Source organism: Armigeres subalbatus, chromosome 2, assembly GCF_024139115.2.
Source record: "Armigeres subalbatus isolate Guangzhou_Male chromosome 2, GZ_Asu_2, whole genome shotgun sequence".
Lineage (NCBI taxonomy): Eukaryota > Metazoa > Arthropoda > Insecta > Diptera > Culicidae > Armigeres > Armigeres subalbatus.
This window is the reverse complement of record NC_085140.1, coordinates 96,585,482-96,599,673: the sequence shown is the minus strand read 5'-3', so window position 1 is coordinate 96,599,673 and position 14,192 is coordinate 96,585,482. Positions and strand designations below refer to the sequence as shown.

General features: G+C 38.8%; 1 protein-coding gene across 13 annotated transcripts in view; it reads right to left on the bottom strand.

Annotated features, from left to right (window-relative positions):
* The window catches only part of LOC134210198 (protein encore), a 246,325-nt gene that overhangs the window by 128,449 nt on the left and 103,684 nt on the right, over nt 1-14,192 (bottom strand). For 2 of the 13 annotated variants that reach the window (XM_062686224.1, XM_062686233.1), the window contains exon 1: nt 7,613-7,842. The exons of 2 other annotated variants lie outside the window; for them this stretch is intronic. The gene's annotated coding sequence lies outside the window, so the exon portion shown is untranslated. 9 more of the 13 variants (XM_062686235.1, XM_062686236.1, XM_062686227.1 and 6 more) reach the window with 8 other exon arrangements.

The window sequence follows — 14,192 nt, the reverse complement described above, 5'->3', positions numbered from 1 at the left end:
TCATTTGGCCGAATGGGTCAATTGGCCGAAAATGTCATTAGGCCGAAAGGGTCGTTTGGCCGAAAGGGTCGTTTGGCCGAAAAGGTCATCTGGCCGAATGGGTCAATTGGCCGAAAATGTCATTTGGCAGAAAGGGTCATTTGGCCAAATAGGACATTTGGCAGAATAAGACATTTGGCCGAATAGGTCATTTTAAAAGTAAGAAATTAGCGCCGCCAAGCAGTAGAATTCTAAACTAAACCTTCCATGTTAGCTATAACCACCTGAACAACTTTGTAGAAGACAGTAACTTGCCAAATCCAACAGTTCACGAGATATCTCGCCTTACAATTAATTCCGCATACATACTGGGATAACAGCACCTCTAGCGTTCTAATACTTATGCTTCTACTGGAAAACCCCAATCAAATAAACATCAAAATGTGATCGTCACGTTAACCACGCTATTGTTTCATTTTTGCTTTAGGTGCGATCGATACATTTTGGCGTAACCAAAATTATTTATTTATAATTTATGTTCGCAACTTTTCTTATATCTACTGCAGTGAACGTGTCAGAATTCCTACAAAATGCTTCTACAGGAAATGAAAAGATCTTTGGATAGTTTTCTATAGAAGAATTTTACAGAAGCTTTCAAAACAATAACTGAAAAAAAAGTTATAAAATAAAATAAAAATTGCTAATGTAGTAATTCTTGATAGAGCTTCAATTGGCATGTGTCAGATGAGGAATCGCCACATCTACTTTGATCATTTGAATGTTACTTCGCAGACCTTGCGTTTTAGAAATCCTCGTTCAACAAACTGGGATCTTTACACTTGTTGTTGCTCTCTACCAAATTTCATGAATATCTACCTTCTATAGAAACTCCTACCGACTTGGATGATGCAGTTGATACTACAACGTTACACATCGTGGAAGTTTTTGAAGAAACTCAAGAGGAACCACTTGGTGGAATTCCGAGCTGGCTGAGCTAAGGAAGCAGTGTAGAAGGAGTTGGAACAGACGCCATTCAGCAGGGATGGATTCTTTCAAGTTGGCTCGCAATGCTTACAAGAAGGCTCTACGATCTGCTGAACGATCCGGCTGGAAAAACCTTTGTGCAAATGTTTCCAATTTGAGTGAAGCCAGTCGATTGAATAAAATTCTTGCGAGATCCAAGGATTTCCAAGTTGGCGAAATTCGCAAGCCAAATGACGACTACACTTCTTCTGATGAAGAATCGTTAGAGCACTTATTTGATACGCACCTCCCTGAATGTGTCGATATAACATCTTCGGATAATCCTGATGTCTTTTCATGTAGCTATGGGTCTAGAGCTCAAGCACGTAGAATCATAACTACTCAAACCTAGCGGCTACTGAACGAGCTCGAGATTCCCAAATTGGACGCATAGTCGAGCTCGTTCAGTAGCCGCTAGGTTGCGAAGGCCGACGTAGGTCCTTCGTAGCTTAGTTGGTTAAAGCACTAGTCTAGCGTACTGTAGGGTCATGGGTTCGAGTCCCATCGAAGGGAAAGTGGTTACCTCCAATACATTTTCCAAATCAATATCTTCCACATAACATACATATTCACATATGAGTTTTCGTAACATTGTAAATATTTGGGGTCTTATAGCCTATTCAGATTGGGCTATTTATGACTTTGTTAAGTAAGAGGGTATCCAATTATTACGAGGTGTTCAGACTGCAGCAAGATAATATAGCTTGATGTTTCCATGTTTCCTCATTTGCACGCTAATACAGGGTTGAATTCAAGGAGAGTTTTAAAATTTAATTTGCGAAATCAAGCATTTGTGTGGCGACAACCGAACATTTCTTTCCGAACAAAGTTTCTACGAAAAAAAAATATAAAAAAAAAATATGAAAAGGGATTTTCGAAGAATATTTGAAGTTCTCATTAAGGATAATGAGCGAAGCTACATTCATTAGTTGGGTGCGCCGTTCTTCGGGGAATCAGACTATTCCTCAATTTATTTTTAAGTTTAAAAAGTATTTTGATTCTGTACTATGATCGAACGGAGATTTGATAGACAAATTTAGATACTTTTGGGAATTCTCACAAATAAATAAAAAAAGGACGATTGGATCAATTTTCAAGAAATATTATCGAACTAAAATGTATTTCCACCAGTATCTCCATGTATGAAGGGCAACTCAGCAATTTTTTTTTTTTTTTTCAAAAATGGAAACTGAACCATTGCGTTCTACTCGACAATCAATGATACAGCTTCTAACAAAATCGAATCGTGTGAATGTGATATAATTTAAACTGGATTTTGGATGAATTAATGCATTACCAATCCATGTTTTATTTAAGGTTATTCTACTTTATATATACATCCCATTCAAATCGTACAGTTGTCCCACGTGAAAAATGTTGAAATCCAAAGTATATTAAGCCATTCAAGGAGCAGAATTGAAACAATTTATGAAATCATGTTTATTCATCAAATATATTCGTTTTACAACCATTCCTACGTTTTAAATTGTCTTCCGCATTGGCCCTTGAACTTTGAAAATTTATTCGATTTGTTCTATTAAATCTAGGTTTAAGTTAAATACTTCATGTTAATTCTAGAGAGCATCTGTTTTTTAAACAATTCATGTTGAATAAGTGGAGAATAAATGATTATCATCATTATTTTTCATCATATAAAATGCTTTCCACAAAACCATCACAATCCGAGTTATTCTTCAGCGCTCAGAAGATTTCCATCTAACATGCATTCGACCCTGCTCCGACAGAAAGAGCATGACTGTCAACTAAGAAACGAAATGAAAACAGAGAGAATTTTCTCTCTGGCAAAGAGAGCGTGACGCTTGTCAGTTTTGTTTTGTTGAATTTCTCCCTGCATCCCAGTTAGAACGAAAGCTCTCTCGTAATAATTGTTCGTAATAAATTCTTTATGACTCTTTTTAGCGGGTATCTTTTGACAGCGCAAAATGTATGGAATATTACGTAAATAATGACATCATAAAGCGTATTTACTCTGAAACGCCAATTATTATGTCATTAATGGCGTAATCTGAATAGGCTATTAAACCCAAATATATCAAATGGATTTGCATAACAGTTGTACGACCAATTTTGGCTTATGGATGTCTTGTGTGGTGGCAAAAGGGGGAAGTGAGGACAATTCAGTCTAAATTAGGTCATCTTCAAAGTATGTGCCTAATGGCAATGACTGGTAGTAGTTCTCTTCAACTCCCACGGCTGCTCTCGAAGTTCTCTTCGACGTGGCCCCACTACACATACATCTCAAACATGGAGCATTTTCTTGTACCTACCGACTATGGGTATTCGGTTTTACGGAAGAGAATCCTGTAAACCTCAGTTTTACACATAATTCGTTGTTACCGCTTATGGTTAATTCGGACAACATTTCCCTTGCTCCAAGTGATCTCACACACGTTGGTAGTTTTCCTTATAGGACATTTTCAACACAATTCCCCTCGCGGGATGAGTTGACATCTGGCTATTTGGAGAGAAGTATGTCGGGCAGCATTGTATGTTACACTGACGGCTCCCTCCTCGAAGGTAGAGCAGGTGCAGGCGTTTATTCGCGTGAGCTGAGATTGGAACAGTCATACTCACTGGGTACACACTGCACTGTCTTTCAAGCGGAAATATTTGCCATCATGTGTGGAGTGCAATCTGCACTGCAGCAACGCATTATGGGCAAAGTAATATACTTCTGTTCAGATAGCCAAGCAGCTATTGAAGCTCTCGCCTCGGCCAACTCAAGGTCGAAGTTAGTAATCGCATGTCGAACTCAAAATGAGGAACTGAATTCAGTTAATACTTTACACCTTATATAAGTACCTGGCCATTCTCCCATAGCTGGAAACGAATTGACTGATGAGTTAGCTCGTAATGGAGCATCACATGACTTTATTGGTCATGAGCCAGCTATTCCAATATCCAAGTGTAAGGTGAAGCTTTTGATCAACTCTTGGGCTGTCACTCAACACAAATGGCATTGGAGTAGTCTGGATTCATGTCACCAAACAAAATTGTACATCCTGGAGCCATCTCCGGTAGTAGCTAGCTATTTAGCTAATCTGTCCAACAGAATTGCAGTGTTTTAGTCAAGGCCTTGACAGTTCACTGCCGAATTGGCAAATATTAAACGCGTTGAGTCATTTGTTTGTGATAGTTGTGAATCCGATTATGGAACTTCTTATCATCTAATATGTAACTGCTCAGTCTATGCGCAATTGCGCTTCCAAATATTTGATAAACACTTACTTACTGAAATTGACTTCAGAAACCTGAACCTTCAGAGTATTCTGTTGTTCATAACCCGTTGTGGTAAGGAGTTATAAGCTCTTGTACGCTTATGCGTTGTATGCCCTCTTCAAAGGCCTTTTGTTCTGTTTCCCTTTGTTCTCATTCCTTTCCTTTTTGTTCACTACCTTTTCCGTCAGGTGTGTGATGAAAAAGGTTGTGAAGGCGATGGCACAAATCTCCCAATTGAGGTGAACGTGCCCCTGGAGCCGACGTTCTGATAAGTGAAGGTGTCAGAATTCCTAAAAAATGCTTCTACAGGAAGTGAAAAGATCTTTGGATAGTTTTCTTATAGAAGAATTTTACAGAAGAAGAAGCATTTCAGAATTTCATAAAATAAAAAAACTTTTGCTTATGTAAGGACTGTATCGAAAATAAGTTATCAACTTTCAATGTGTTGCTACTCAGAAACTCATGAAGGTATTGGTTTGTTTTACCCTGTATTCGACGTATTCGTATTTTGAGTTTTGGACACATGGCTCTGTAAGAAGGGTATCGAGATGGATAATTTGACCAAGCGTTTCGCTATCCACCCCCAAAGGTAAAAAATCATGGCCAACAAGCTTGGGGAACTACACGTTAGCTAAACTGTCGGAAAAAGGAAGAAAATCAAAATCAAGTGACCGGAATTTGGACCAGAAAGTAATCATGTTTTAAAACGAGGCAATTTTATGCCGATTTGTGACCAGGAAGCAATATACTTGAATAAATGTTGGAATATGGCAATTATTATTCAGTATTATATTTTTTCATAAAACTTAACAAACAGAATTAACATATATTGCTAGATAAATTTTATTAATTTTTCAAAATCCATCCGATTTTATTCAAATAAAATAATGTGGATAACTTATTTTCGATACAGTCCTTGGTAATTCTTGATAGAGCTTCAAGTGATATTTCAATTGACCAAAGTTCCGAGCTCTGAATTATTAGAGGATTTTTAGACCAATATATTGGAAAAAATCTAAGAAAAAACGCAGCAATCGTATAAAATTTTTTGGAGGAGCTACATAAAAAAAATTCATGAAGTAAGCTTTGGAGGAACTTCTTAGGAATAGATTTTTTTTCTATGGTCTTTGTTTCAAGGATGTATCTGAAAAATTTATGGAAGGATTTCAAGAAACTGTCAAACGATGTTTTTCGATGATTCCTGCATTTCCAGAGGATTCTTGAAATACTTTGGACAAATATTTAAATAATGACTCCAAAGAGAAAAATAACGCATATGATATACTGGAAAAACTAATATAAGGATAAAGTAAAGATAATTTCTAAAAAAATAGCGAGGAAGCTTAATTGTTTCCCTTAATTCCTAAATGATCTCTTTGAACTGAAGCAAATCGTGAAAAATCTTCGGATCTAATTTCTAGAGCAATAAGAAATGTTAAAAAAAACAAAATGGCAGTGATTGCTATGCACAGGGTAGGACAGCCCAAAATATCTCCCTTAAGCTTTTTCAATGTGTTATCAATATAAGTAGTTAAATACTGAATCATTCCAACGTGTAGACACAAACTTTACAGGACTAGCTACATCACAATAATTATAGCATGCGAAATAAACAGTGAACGCATGGTTGTTTGTTAATCTTACACACTTAATTTTGATTGTCGATGCTGAGCATCCTCCGGTCTTGGATGTTTTTGGGTACACACCTAAAATTCAAAATTTACATTGTCGAGAATCCAACTTCCAAGATCTTGGCAATGATTTCGACGAATCTCGATGAAAACTTACGTTTAACCACAGACAAACAGACATAACACTCGTCAAATTTCCATCGTTCACTGATTTACTGATCAATTCAAATAATCATTAATTGGTCAATCGGTCACTTGTGGCGTGCGCATCGGATTTGCTCGAGTTTGACAGTTGCTCACTACCGCCATCTGGTTCGTGATTTGCCCAACTAACTGAAATCAACAGATGTCGTTAGTGTTTAAATGACGATGAATTTGATGGGTGAATGTTCAATGTGTTATGTCTGTTTGTCTGTGGTTTAACTTTACCGAGTCATCGGTAGTCGTTGTGGAGATCACGGTAAGAAATCAACTTTATCGAAATTCAGTAAAATATCATCGAATCATCGGCAAGGGAATTATCGAATTTTGGAAGTTTTTTCCGAAATCTCGACTGTTGGAATCTACTAAATTACTAACTTCTAACTTTGAGTTACTAATTAAATTCATATATTTTTTTATTTATATTTGGAACTTCATTTTTTTTTAATTTTTGTAAAATTTTTATGTTAAGGTTTAGTTTAAATTTAGGTTTTTTAGAGAACATTTTATAAATAACAAAATTGTTATAAGTTTGATAGTCAAATAAATGGGTCGATTTTAAACTAGTCAGTATACAGCTTTTTGTTATTTTACCGCTTTACTTTGCAACATTTCCAACAACGCAAATATTTTAGATCGAAATAGATATTTTCTCATGTTTGAGCATAATGAGAAATACAACCAGTCAGTTAAATAAATTCGTTGTTTATATATTGAAAACTGTGAGTTAATATTTCGAAAGTGATTAGGATGAAACGGACTGCCGAGAAATGAGGTAGGTATGACTGTTTATTTTTTTTTTCAAATTTATTAGCTGATAATTATGATCGTTATTTTGTCCATCTTCGAAATCTGTTTTCCCACAACGTGCAAAAATGGCATTGTTTGTGTCATTTTTTTCTCAGCCACTAATGGAAATAATTGTTGTCACTTTAGATTTTGGTGTTCTCGAAATTTCCACATACTCAGACTGACAGCTCTTTTTTTCTTCTCTCACATGTAGGTACACACAGTTGGTAAGTGCGATAATTCATCTGCCTTTCAACGCTTGCTTCGTGTTATCCTGTACTTCACTTGGAACTATTTTTAAAACTGTATGCTACTCATCTACGTTTTTCTTTCCGATGGCATCTAGAATTCGCAACCAAATTATAAATAAAACCACACATTCACTGGTGATGCTTCCTTATTATCGTTGCTTCTGTGGCTTGAATTATTGGCGCTATAAATCCCACTGCCAATGCATACACTCATACTCACTTACGAATATTCGATGCAAAGTGCATTTTTTATTTGGGAAGAATCACATCACAGCATTTCCACTGAGGCCAACATCCTTTAACGTTGCGAAATCAATCGATTTCCAGTTGCGAAAAACCGAACGCCAATCGATTGCAACTGGGAATCCCCACTACGAATAAGTGCATTATCGTAAAACCAAGATCCGGGTTCTCCCACACACATCGATAACCGTCGGTTTCGCATAATTAAATCCCTTCTTTGCACAGGAACCCATCAGTCCCCACATCAGGACTCACTTTTTACCTCAGCCTAAATTCTATGCACGGCACGTTTTTCCATTCCACAAACTCACTTTTTCCCCACCCTCAACCCTTTTGATCCAGGGCGATTATTCAATCCTAATTCGCACGAAAACCACGATTTACTTTCCCAGCACGTTTCCCCGTCTGCAAGGTACCATCTTTCCTCGGCACGATCTATTGCTTTATTGCTTCTTTTTGCACCATTCGCAGCACTGCAAATTGCACACACTTTCTACCTAAAAATCTACTCCCAATCGCCGTGAGCTCCAACCAGATCAGAACGAACGCTGGCTGCAATCAACATTGTGGTGCTGCTGATAGCGTTTTGGGGGAGCACTCACGCATCTACCCACACAGAAATAGACGACGATGTACGAACGGGTGCTGCCACCAGGTAGAGACGCGAAAGGCGCGAGAGACGGGCGGCAACCGACCACCACACACAATGGCCGGTGGTGGGTGCGCACTTTTGACTGACTTGGACGAGGACGACGTGTGGCCACGACGAAGGCGAAATCCGAACTGTGCAGACTGTCGGAGCTAAACTAGCGAGCTTGGTGGAAAATTCGTGGGGATATCGCTTTTCGGCGGCAATGAACGACGAAGACGGGTTTTCTCTCCCTCTCTCAGCGGGTTGGAAAACTCGGAAAATTTGGGAGATCGTTCTTGGCCGTGGTATATACTCGCATGGGAGGCGGTTGGTGGAGTTGGAGAAGAACATAACGGAAAATGTGATGAAACATTTGGTAACGAGTAATTCACCTAAAGGTTTATTAGGAGAAATTTTTGGATTTTTGAATTGTTATATGCCCAAAAGTTATATAAAATTCAGTTTTTTTGATTAACATGTAATGCTTAGAGGATCCCAGAACCAAGAATGTTGTCGATCATTTAGTAATATGCGTTCGATCATTTAGTAATTTGTCAATAACTCATTCCAGAAGCTGAATTTCAAAATGTGTTGTATGGCCGACTTCTAGTGTGAAGGTTTTTCTACAACTCTGCTTAATGATTCATTGGTTAAATTCCACTAGTAACGGAGTTATTGCTATAGTTTCAGTAACTTAGACTAAATGAAAACAAAATTCCAATCATTTAGTTTAAGTTACTGCAACTAGTGCTATAACTCCGTTATTGGTTGAATTCCAACAACGAACCATTAGGCAGAGTTGTAGAAAAATCTTCGCACTAGAAGTCGACCATACAACAAATTTTGAAATTCAGCTTCTGGAATGAGTTATTCAAAAACTACTAAATGATCAAACGCATATTACTAAATGATCGATCCTTGCCCAGAACTTTGTCATACAGATCATTGTTCTACAAACAAAGTGTGAGACATGAGCGCGAAATAAAAAAAATATCACTCAATGTCATTCCATTAATGTCATTGGACACTAATTCGGCTCTCACGAAGTCAATTTCAAATTTAAATGACCTACTAGAAAAAGTTATAGAGCTACATGTGTGTGTTTTTAGCGTGTTTTGTTAGTCATATTCTAATTTAGCCAATTTGGGACAATGGGCAAAACAATAGGTCAGCATTTCCCGTCGAATGGAACTTGTTGCGAGTAATTCGGTCAATGCTAAGTTCCATAAAGTGTGTCTACAAAAAAATGTACAAATTCACACATATACGGGCATACATACACACATAACAGACTGGTATAAATACAAAGGGTCTCCGAGCCTTCTATCAAAAGTTTGTATTTAAAGTGATACGAGAAAGGCAAAAACACAATTGAAAATAACTTGCGAAAAAAGTTTGTATAATTTTCTGCCAGCAGAACCGGATAGGCTTCTAGATTATGACTAGTGGCACACATTTAAAGTTGACCTTATGGTCCCGGAGTTATTCTCGGTTGTACTGGGGTAGGTGTTTTTTACTGATCAATATTGCCGACTACATCTTTAAGAGCTGAGCAGAATGGATACGTTTGCGTACGTTTTGACAGTTTTCCCATGGTAAAACTGTCAAAACGCACGCAAACGTATCCATTCTGCTCAGCTCTTTAGTCTATGCTGTTAAAATTCCATAATACTGTGATTGGTCAACTCTGGGATGAATGCCGAACAAGTTCTGCCCATAATTGAACTTCTTCTAATCAGTCTGGGAATTGTTCTCCCTTCCGGAACTTGTTATTAGGAGGCATATCCTGTGACAGTCAAATTGAAAATAAAAATACAATTGCGGCTTGCGACACATTATAATCAATACTTTACGAACATGAGTTGAAGAATAATATCCGGGAGCCGAAATGACTTAGGGATTGCAGAAATCGCTCTCAATGCTCTCAATAGATAACGAACAACGATAAAAGAGCGGCAAAAACCTCTTCGAATCATAACAAGCCATGAAAACAAAACTATCGCGTTTGTATACAAGTTAGAAAAAAACTGATTCGGATAGGCGGCCCTCGCCGATGGGGTTTGATAAAACGTGTTGTTCTCGCTCATTTCATATTGGGGACCATATTTTTTTCGCATAGCTGTGTAAAACAAGAACAGGTGCCCCCCGCAATTGGGGCTTTTTAACCCTTATGCGGCCGACGGGGTACCCGTGTTCCTTTTTCAACTTCAAGTGGTGATATTTCAATGAATTTTTATAGCTGAAAGCTGAAACTCGGAGACATCTAAGAACTCCATGAAATGTAACATCTGTGAGAAAATCACGTTAGAGTGAGATACAGTGAGGAGGGACGTGGGGAGGGGCAACTGATTTTTTTACCACGTGGATGGCCGACAGGGTACCCGTGTTCCCATAAATTGATATTTTCATAACTTTAACAATTTTCAACCGATTTAGATAATTTTGACAGTTTTGGAAACAGAAACTCATATACTTTTTGCCCATTGTCAAGGTTTACCGCTTTTGTCCATGGTTATACAAGAAATCTTTGAAGTAAGGCTTAAGAGTCTACACACGTAACCGAAGGACTATCAACCAGTTTCAAATATATTACATGCTCATTGCGCTTCTTAGAATAGTCGGTGTTCACAGTATATATTCTGGGTCTCCAAAAACCCCTGGAGTAAGGCCTCAGTCATCCAAAAAATCCCTGGAATAAGATCTTATGGTCTGCTAACGTAACCAAAGGTCTATCGTGAAAATTGAAAAACGGTACATGCTCTTTATGGTGCTTAGCATATAATGCTTTCACAGCATATGGTCCGGGTCATCCAATGACCTTTTATTAAAACATGTTTGCATTCCAAGTAGTTCTTGTTGCTGTCGTTGATTCCAGGTAGTCTACGAACTCCATACAGTCAAGGTCTTCGGATCAATCTCTGTAATGGAGGCAGTTATCGAAGAATAAACAAGTTGCATGACCCTTTCTTGGTATATGTTTGTATTCCAAGTAGTTCCTGTTGTTATCGTGAGTTCCAGGTAGTCTACGAACTCCACACAGTCAAGGTCTTCGAATCAATCTCCGTAATGGAGGCAGTTATCGAAGAATAAACAAGTTTTGTGACCCCTTCTTGGCATATGTTTGTATTTCATGTAGTTCTTGTTGTTGTCGTGAGTTCCAGGTAGTCTACGAACTCCATACAGTCAAGATCTTCGGATCAATCTCCGTAATGGAGGCAGTTATCGAAGAATAAACAAGTTGTGTGACCCCTTCTTGATATATGTTTGTATTCCAAGTAGTTCTTGTTGTTGTCGTGAGTTCCAGGTAGTCTACGAACTCCATACAGTCAAGATCTTCGGATCAATCTCCGTAATGGAGGCAGTTATCGAAGAATAAACAAGTAGCGTGACCCTTTCTTGGTATATGTTTGTATTCCAAGTAGTTCTTGTTGGGGGGCGGGGGTTGGAAGGCGTGGTTTTTGAGAGGTTGGGGGAGGGGCGGTGGCGAGTTTTTGAGAGGTTTTGGGCACATTGGTCACATCCGGAAGTGTAGCCGAGAGCCTGTTTCCCTCAGAGAAACGGACAAATTTCGATAAGCACCGCAACCCATCCTGCATATCAAACTTCATGATTTTGAAAGACAAGCTCAATAGATAGAGTTTTTGGATAGAAGAGTTTTTGAGAGATTTTAGATATATTGACCACGTCCGGATGTGTTCCCGGGAGCCTTGTTCCCTCAAGGAAGTGGACAAATTTCGATTAGCATCCAAACTCATCTTGCGACATGTCCAACTCCATGATTTTGAAAGACATGCACAAAACATGAATTTTTGAGAGATTTTGGACACATTGGCCACGTCCGGGAGTGTTCGCGGGAACCTGGTTCTCTCAGGAATCCGGTCAAATTTCGATTGGCTCCGAAACCCATCTTGCGACATATCAAACTCCATGATTTTGAAAAACAAACTCCATGATTTTGAAACACAAACTCCATGATTTTGAAACACAAGCAAAATAATGAAGTTTGATATGTCGCAAGATGGGTTTCGGAGCCAATCGAAATTTGACTGCTTATCTGAGAGAACCAGGTTCCCGGGAACACTCCCGAACGTGGCCAATGTGTCCAAAATCACTCAAAAATTCATGTATTGTCTTTCAAAATCATGGAGTTGGACATGTCGCAAGATGAGTTTCGATGCTAATCGAAATTTCTCCGGTCCCCTGAGGGAATCAGGCTCCCGGGAACACTTCCAGGCAAGCAGTGGAGAAGGTCGAAAACCGAAAAATGTATTGGCAGCCAATTGGCTTCGAAGGGTGGAACCACAGGACACAGCAGAAAAACTGCTGTGTAAATGTCCTGACATAGGAGCACGGATCAAGAAGGCTAGAGCTGCTGTTGTGAGATCCAATCAGATTAGTCAACGCACCAAATTTCGAATATTCAACTCTAACGTGAAATATGTGTTTTTATTCGTCAGTGAGACTTAGTGTGTATCAGCAGAGACCACGCAGAAACTGCAAGTATTCTTCAAGCGATGTCTACGTTTTATAATTCAGGTCTGGTGGCCTCACAACTGGATCTCGAATGCTGAGCTCCATCGACGATGCCATCAAAAATCGATATCAACAGATATAAATTCGAGAGCGTAAATGGAAGTGGTTTGGTCACATATTACGAAAGAGCGGAGATGAAATTAGCATGTAGGCACTGGGTTTGAATCCGGCAGGATATAGCAGAGGCAGACCCATGGGCTCGTGGCGAAGAAGTCTCAATATAGAAATAAGGGAAGTCGATAGAAATCTGACCTGGGCCCAGATCGAGACTGAAGCAGAGCAGATGCCCAGGATGACAATCTTTGACGTTGGGGGTGCTCAGGACACATGATTGAATTAGTGAAGGCGATGCGCCCTCTAATTTGCTATTCAACATAGCTCTGGAAGTTGTAATTCGAAAATCTGGTGACCAAAGCAACAAGTCTTGCCCCTTGGTTTTGCGGATGACATCTACACCTTTGTTGTTGATCACAGAGTAGTGACAGAGGCTTTTACACGGGAGAATAAAAGAATAAGACTGATGATAAACTCTGTCAAAACTAAGTACCTGGTAGCAGGTAGAGAACGTGGCATAGGGTGGTCTAACCGGTAATACCGAAACCGGTAATACCGGTATTACCGGTGAATTTTGAGTACCGAAAATATCGGTTTAAGAGACGGAAAATACCGGTATTTTCAGTATTTCTAATTTTGTTGTGTGTATAAAAAATCTCGAATAGTTTTCAGTTAAGCTAAAGATTCGCCGGGCCTCAAACACTAACAACAATTGAATGCGCGCATGATTGAACATTTGCACAAGTAAGCATCATAGACGACATTCACGCTACCGCAAAAATCGATCATTATCGTAATTAAACATAAATGCTGCTCTATTCTTTTAGCCATATATCAAATTGCCAATGACTTTTTTCTTTAAAGAAATTGTGAAAACGGTAAGTGCTGTATTAGTTCTCTTCCGGAGATCAAAATATATTCGTTCTGAATTCGGAAAAGAACTTGTATTGGCAGCTGACACCAAGTTTCAGGAGGCCGTTCATAAAACTTTGATCGATTTGAAGCTGCAATCCAAACTTATCTTCTGTGGCTATGATTTTTGTTTTCGGTAGGTGAAATAATTCAAGCCCTCGAACCTGTTCAAGCTGCTGTAGAACTACTATGTCGACGTGGCAATTATCAAGTAAAGCCACAGAAATTGCCGCCGTTGCGATGGTCTCAAAGAACGAATTTAAAAGACGCTTTGTTTGCTTTTCTAAATTATCCTGCCGAAAAATAATTGATCAGACATGATTTTGGCATTTTCTTCAAGACATCCATCTTTGATGAAGCAAGTGGATGAGATCTTGAAACGTCTAATCATTTGTGCATCAGAGCAGAATGCGTAGGCAATGACCACACCTGACGACCGGTGCATAGAAGATATCTCTATGGACGCTTTTTCTGGTTTATCGGTGAAAGAACAACTCGTAAAGAGACTGCAGCAGAGCAAAATACTTGCTTTCCTGGTGGCAATCACGTTGACGCCAGGATCTTTGCAAGCAATTCGTAAAAAAATATTCTACTATGAATCTAAAGGGATTAAGGCCAAGTACTTGAGACTGATTTTCGACGCTTTTGGAATTATTCTTCAACTTCGATTGAACCAGAGAGGGCATTCTCAGCAGCTGGCAACAT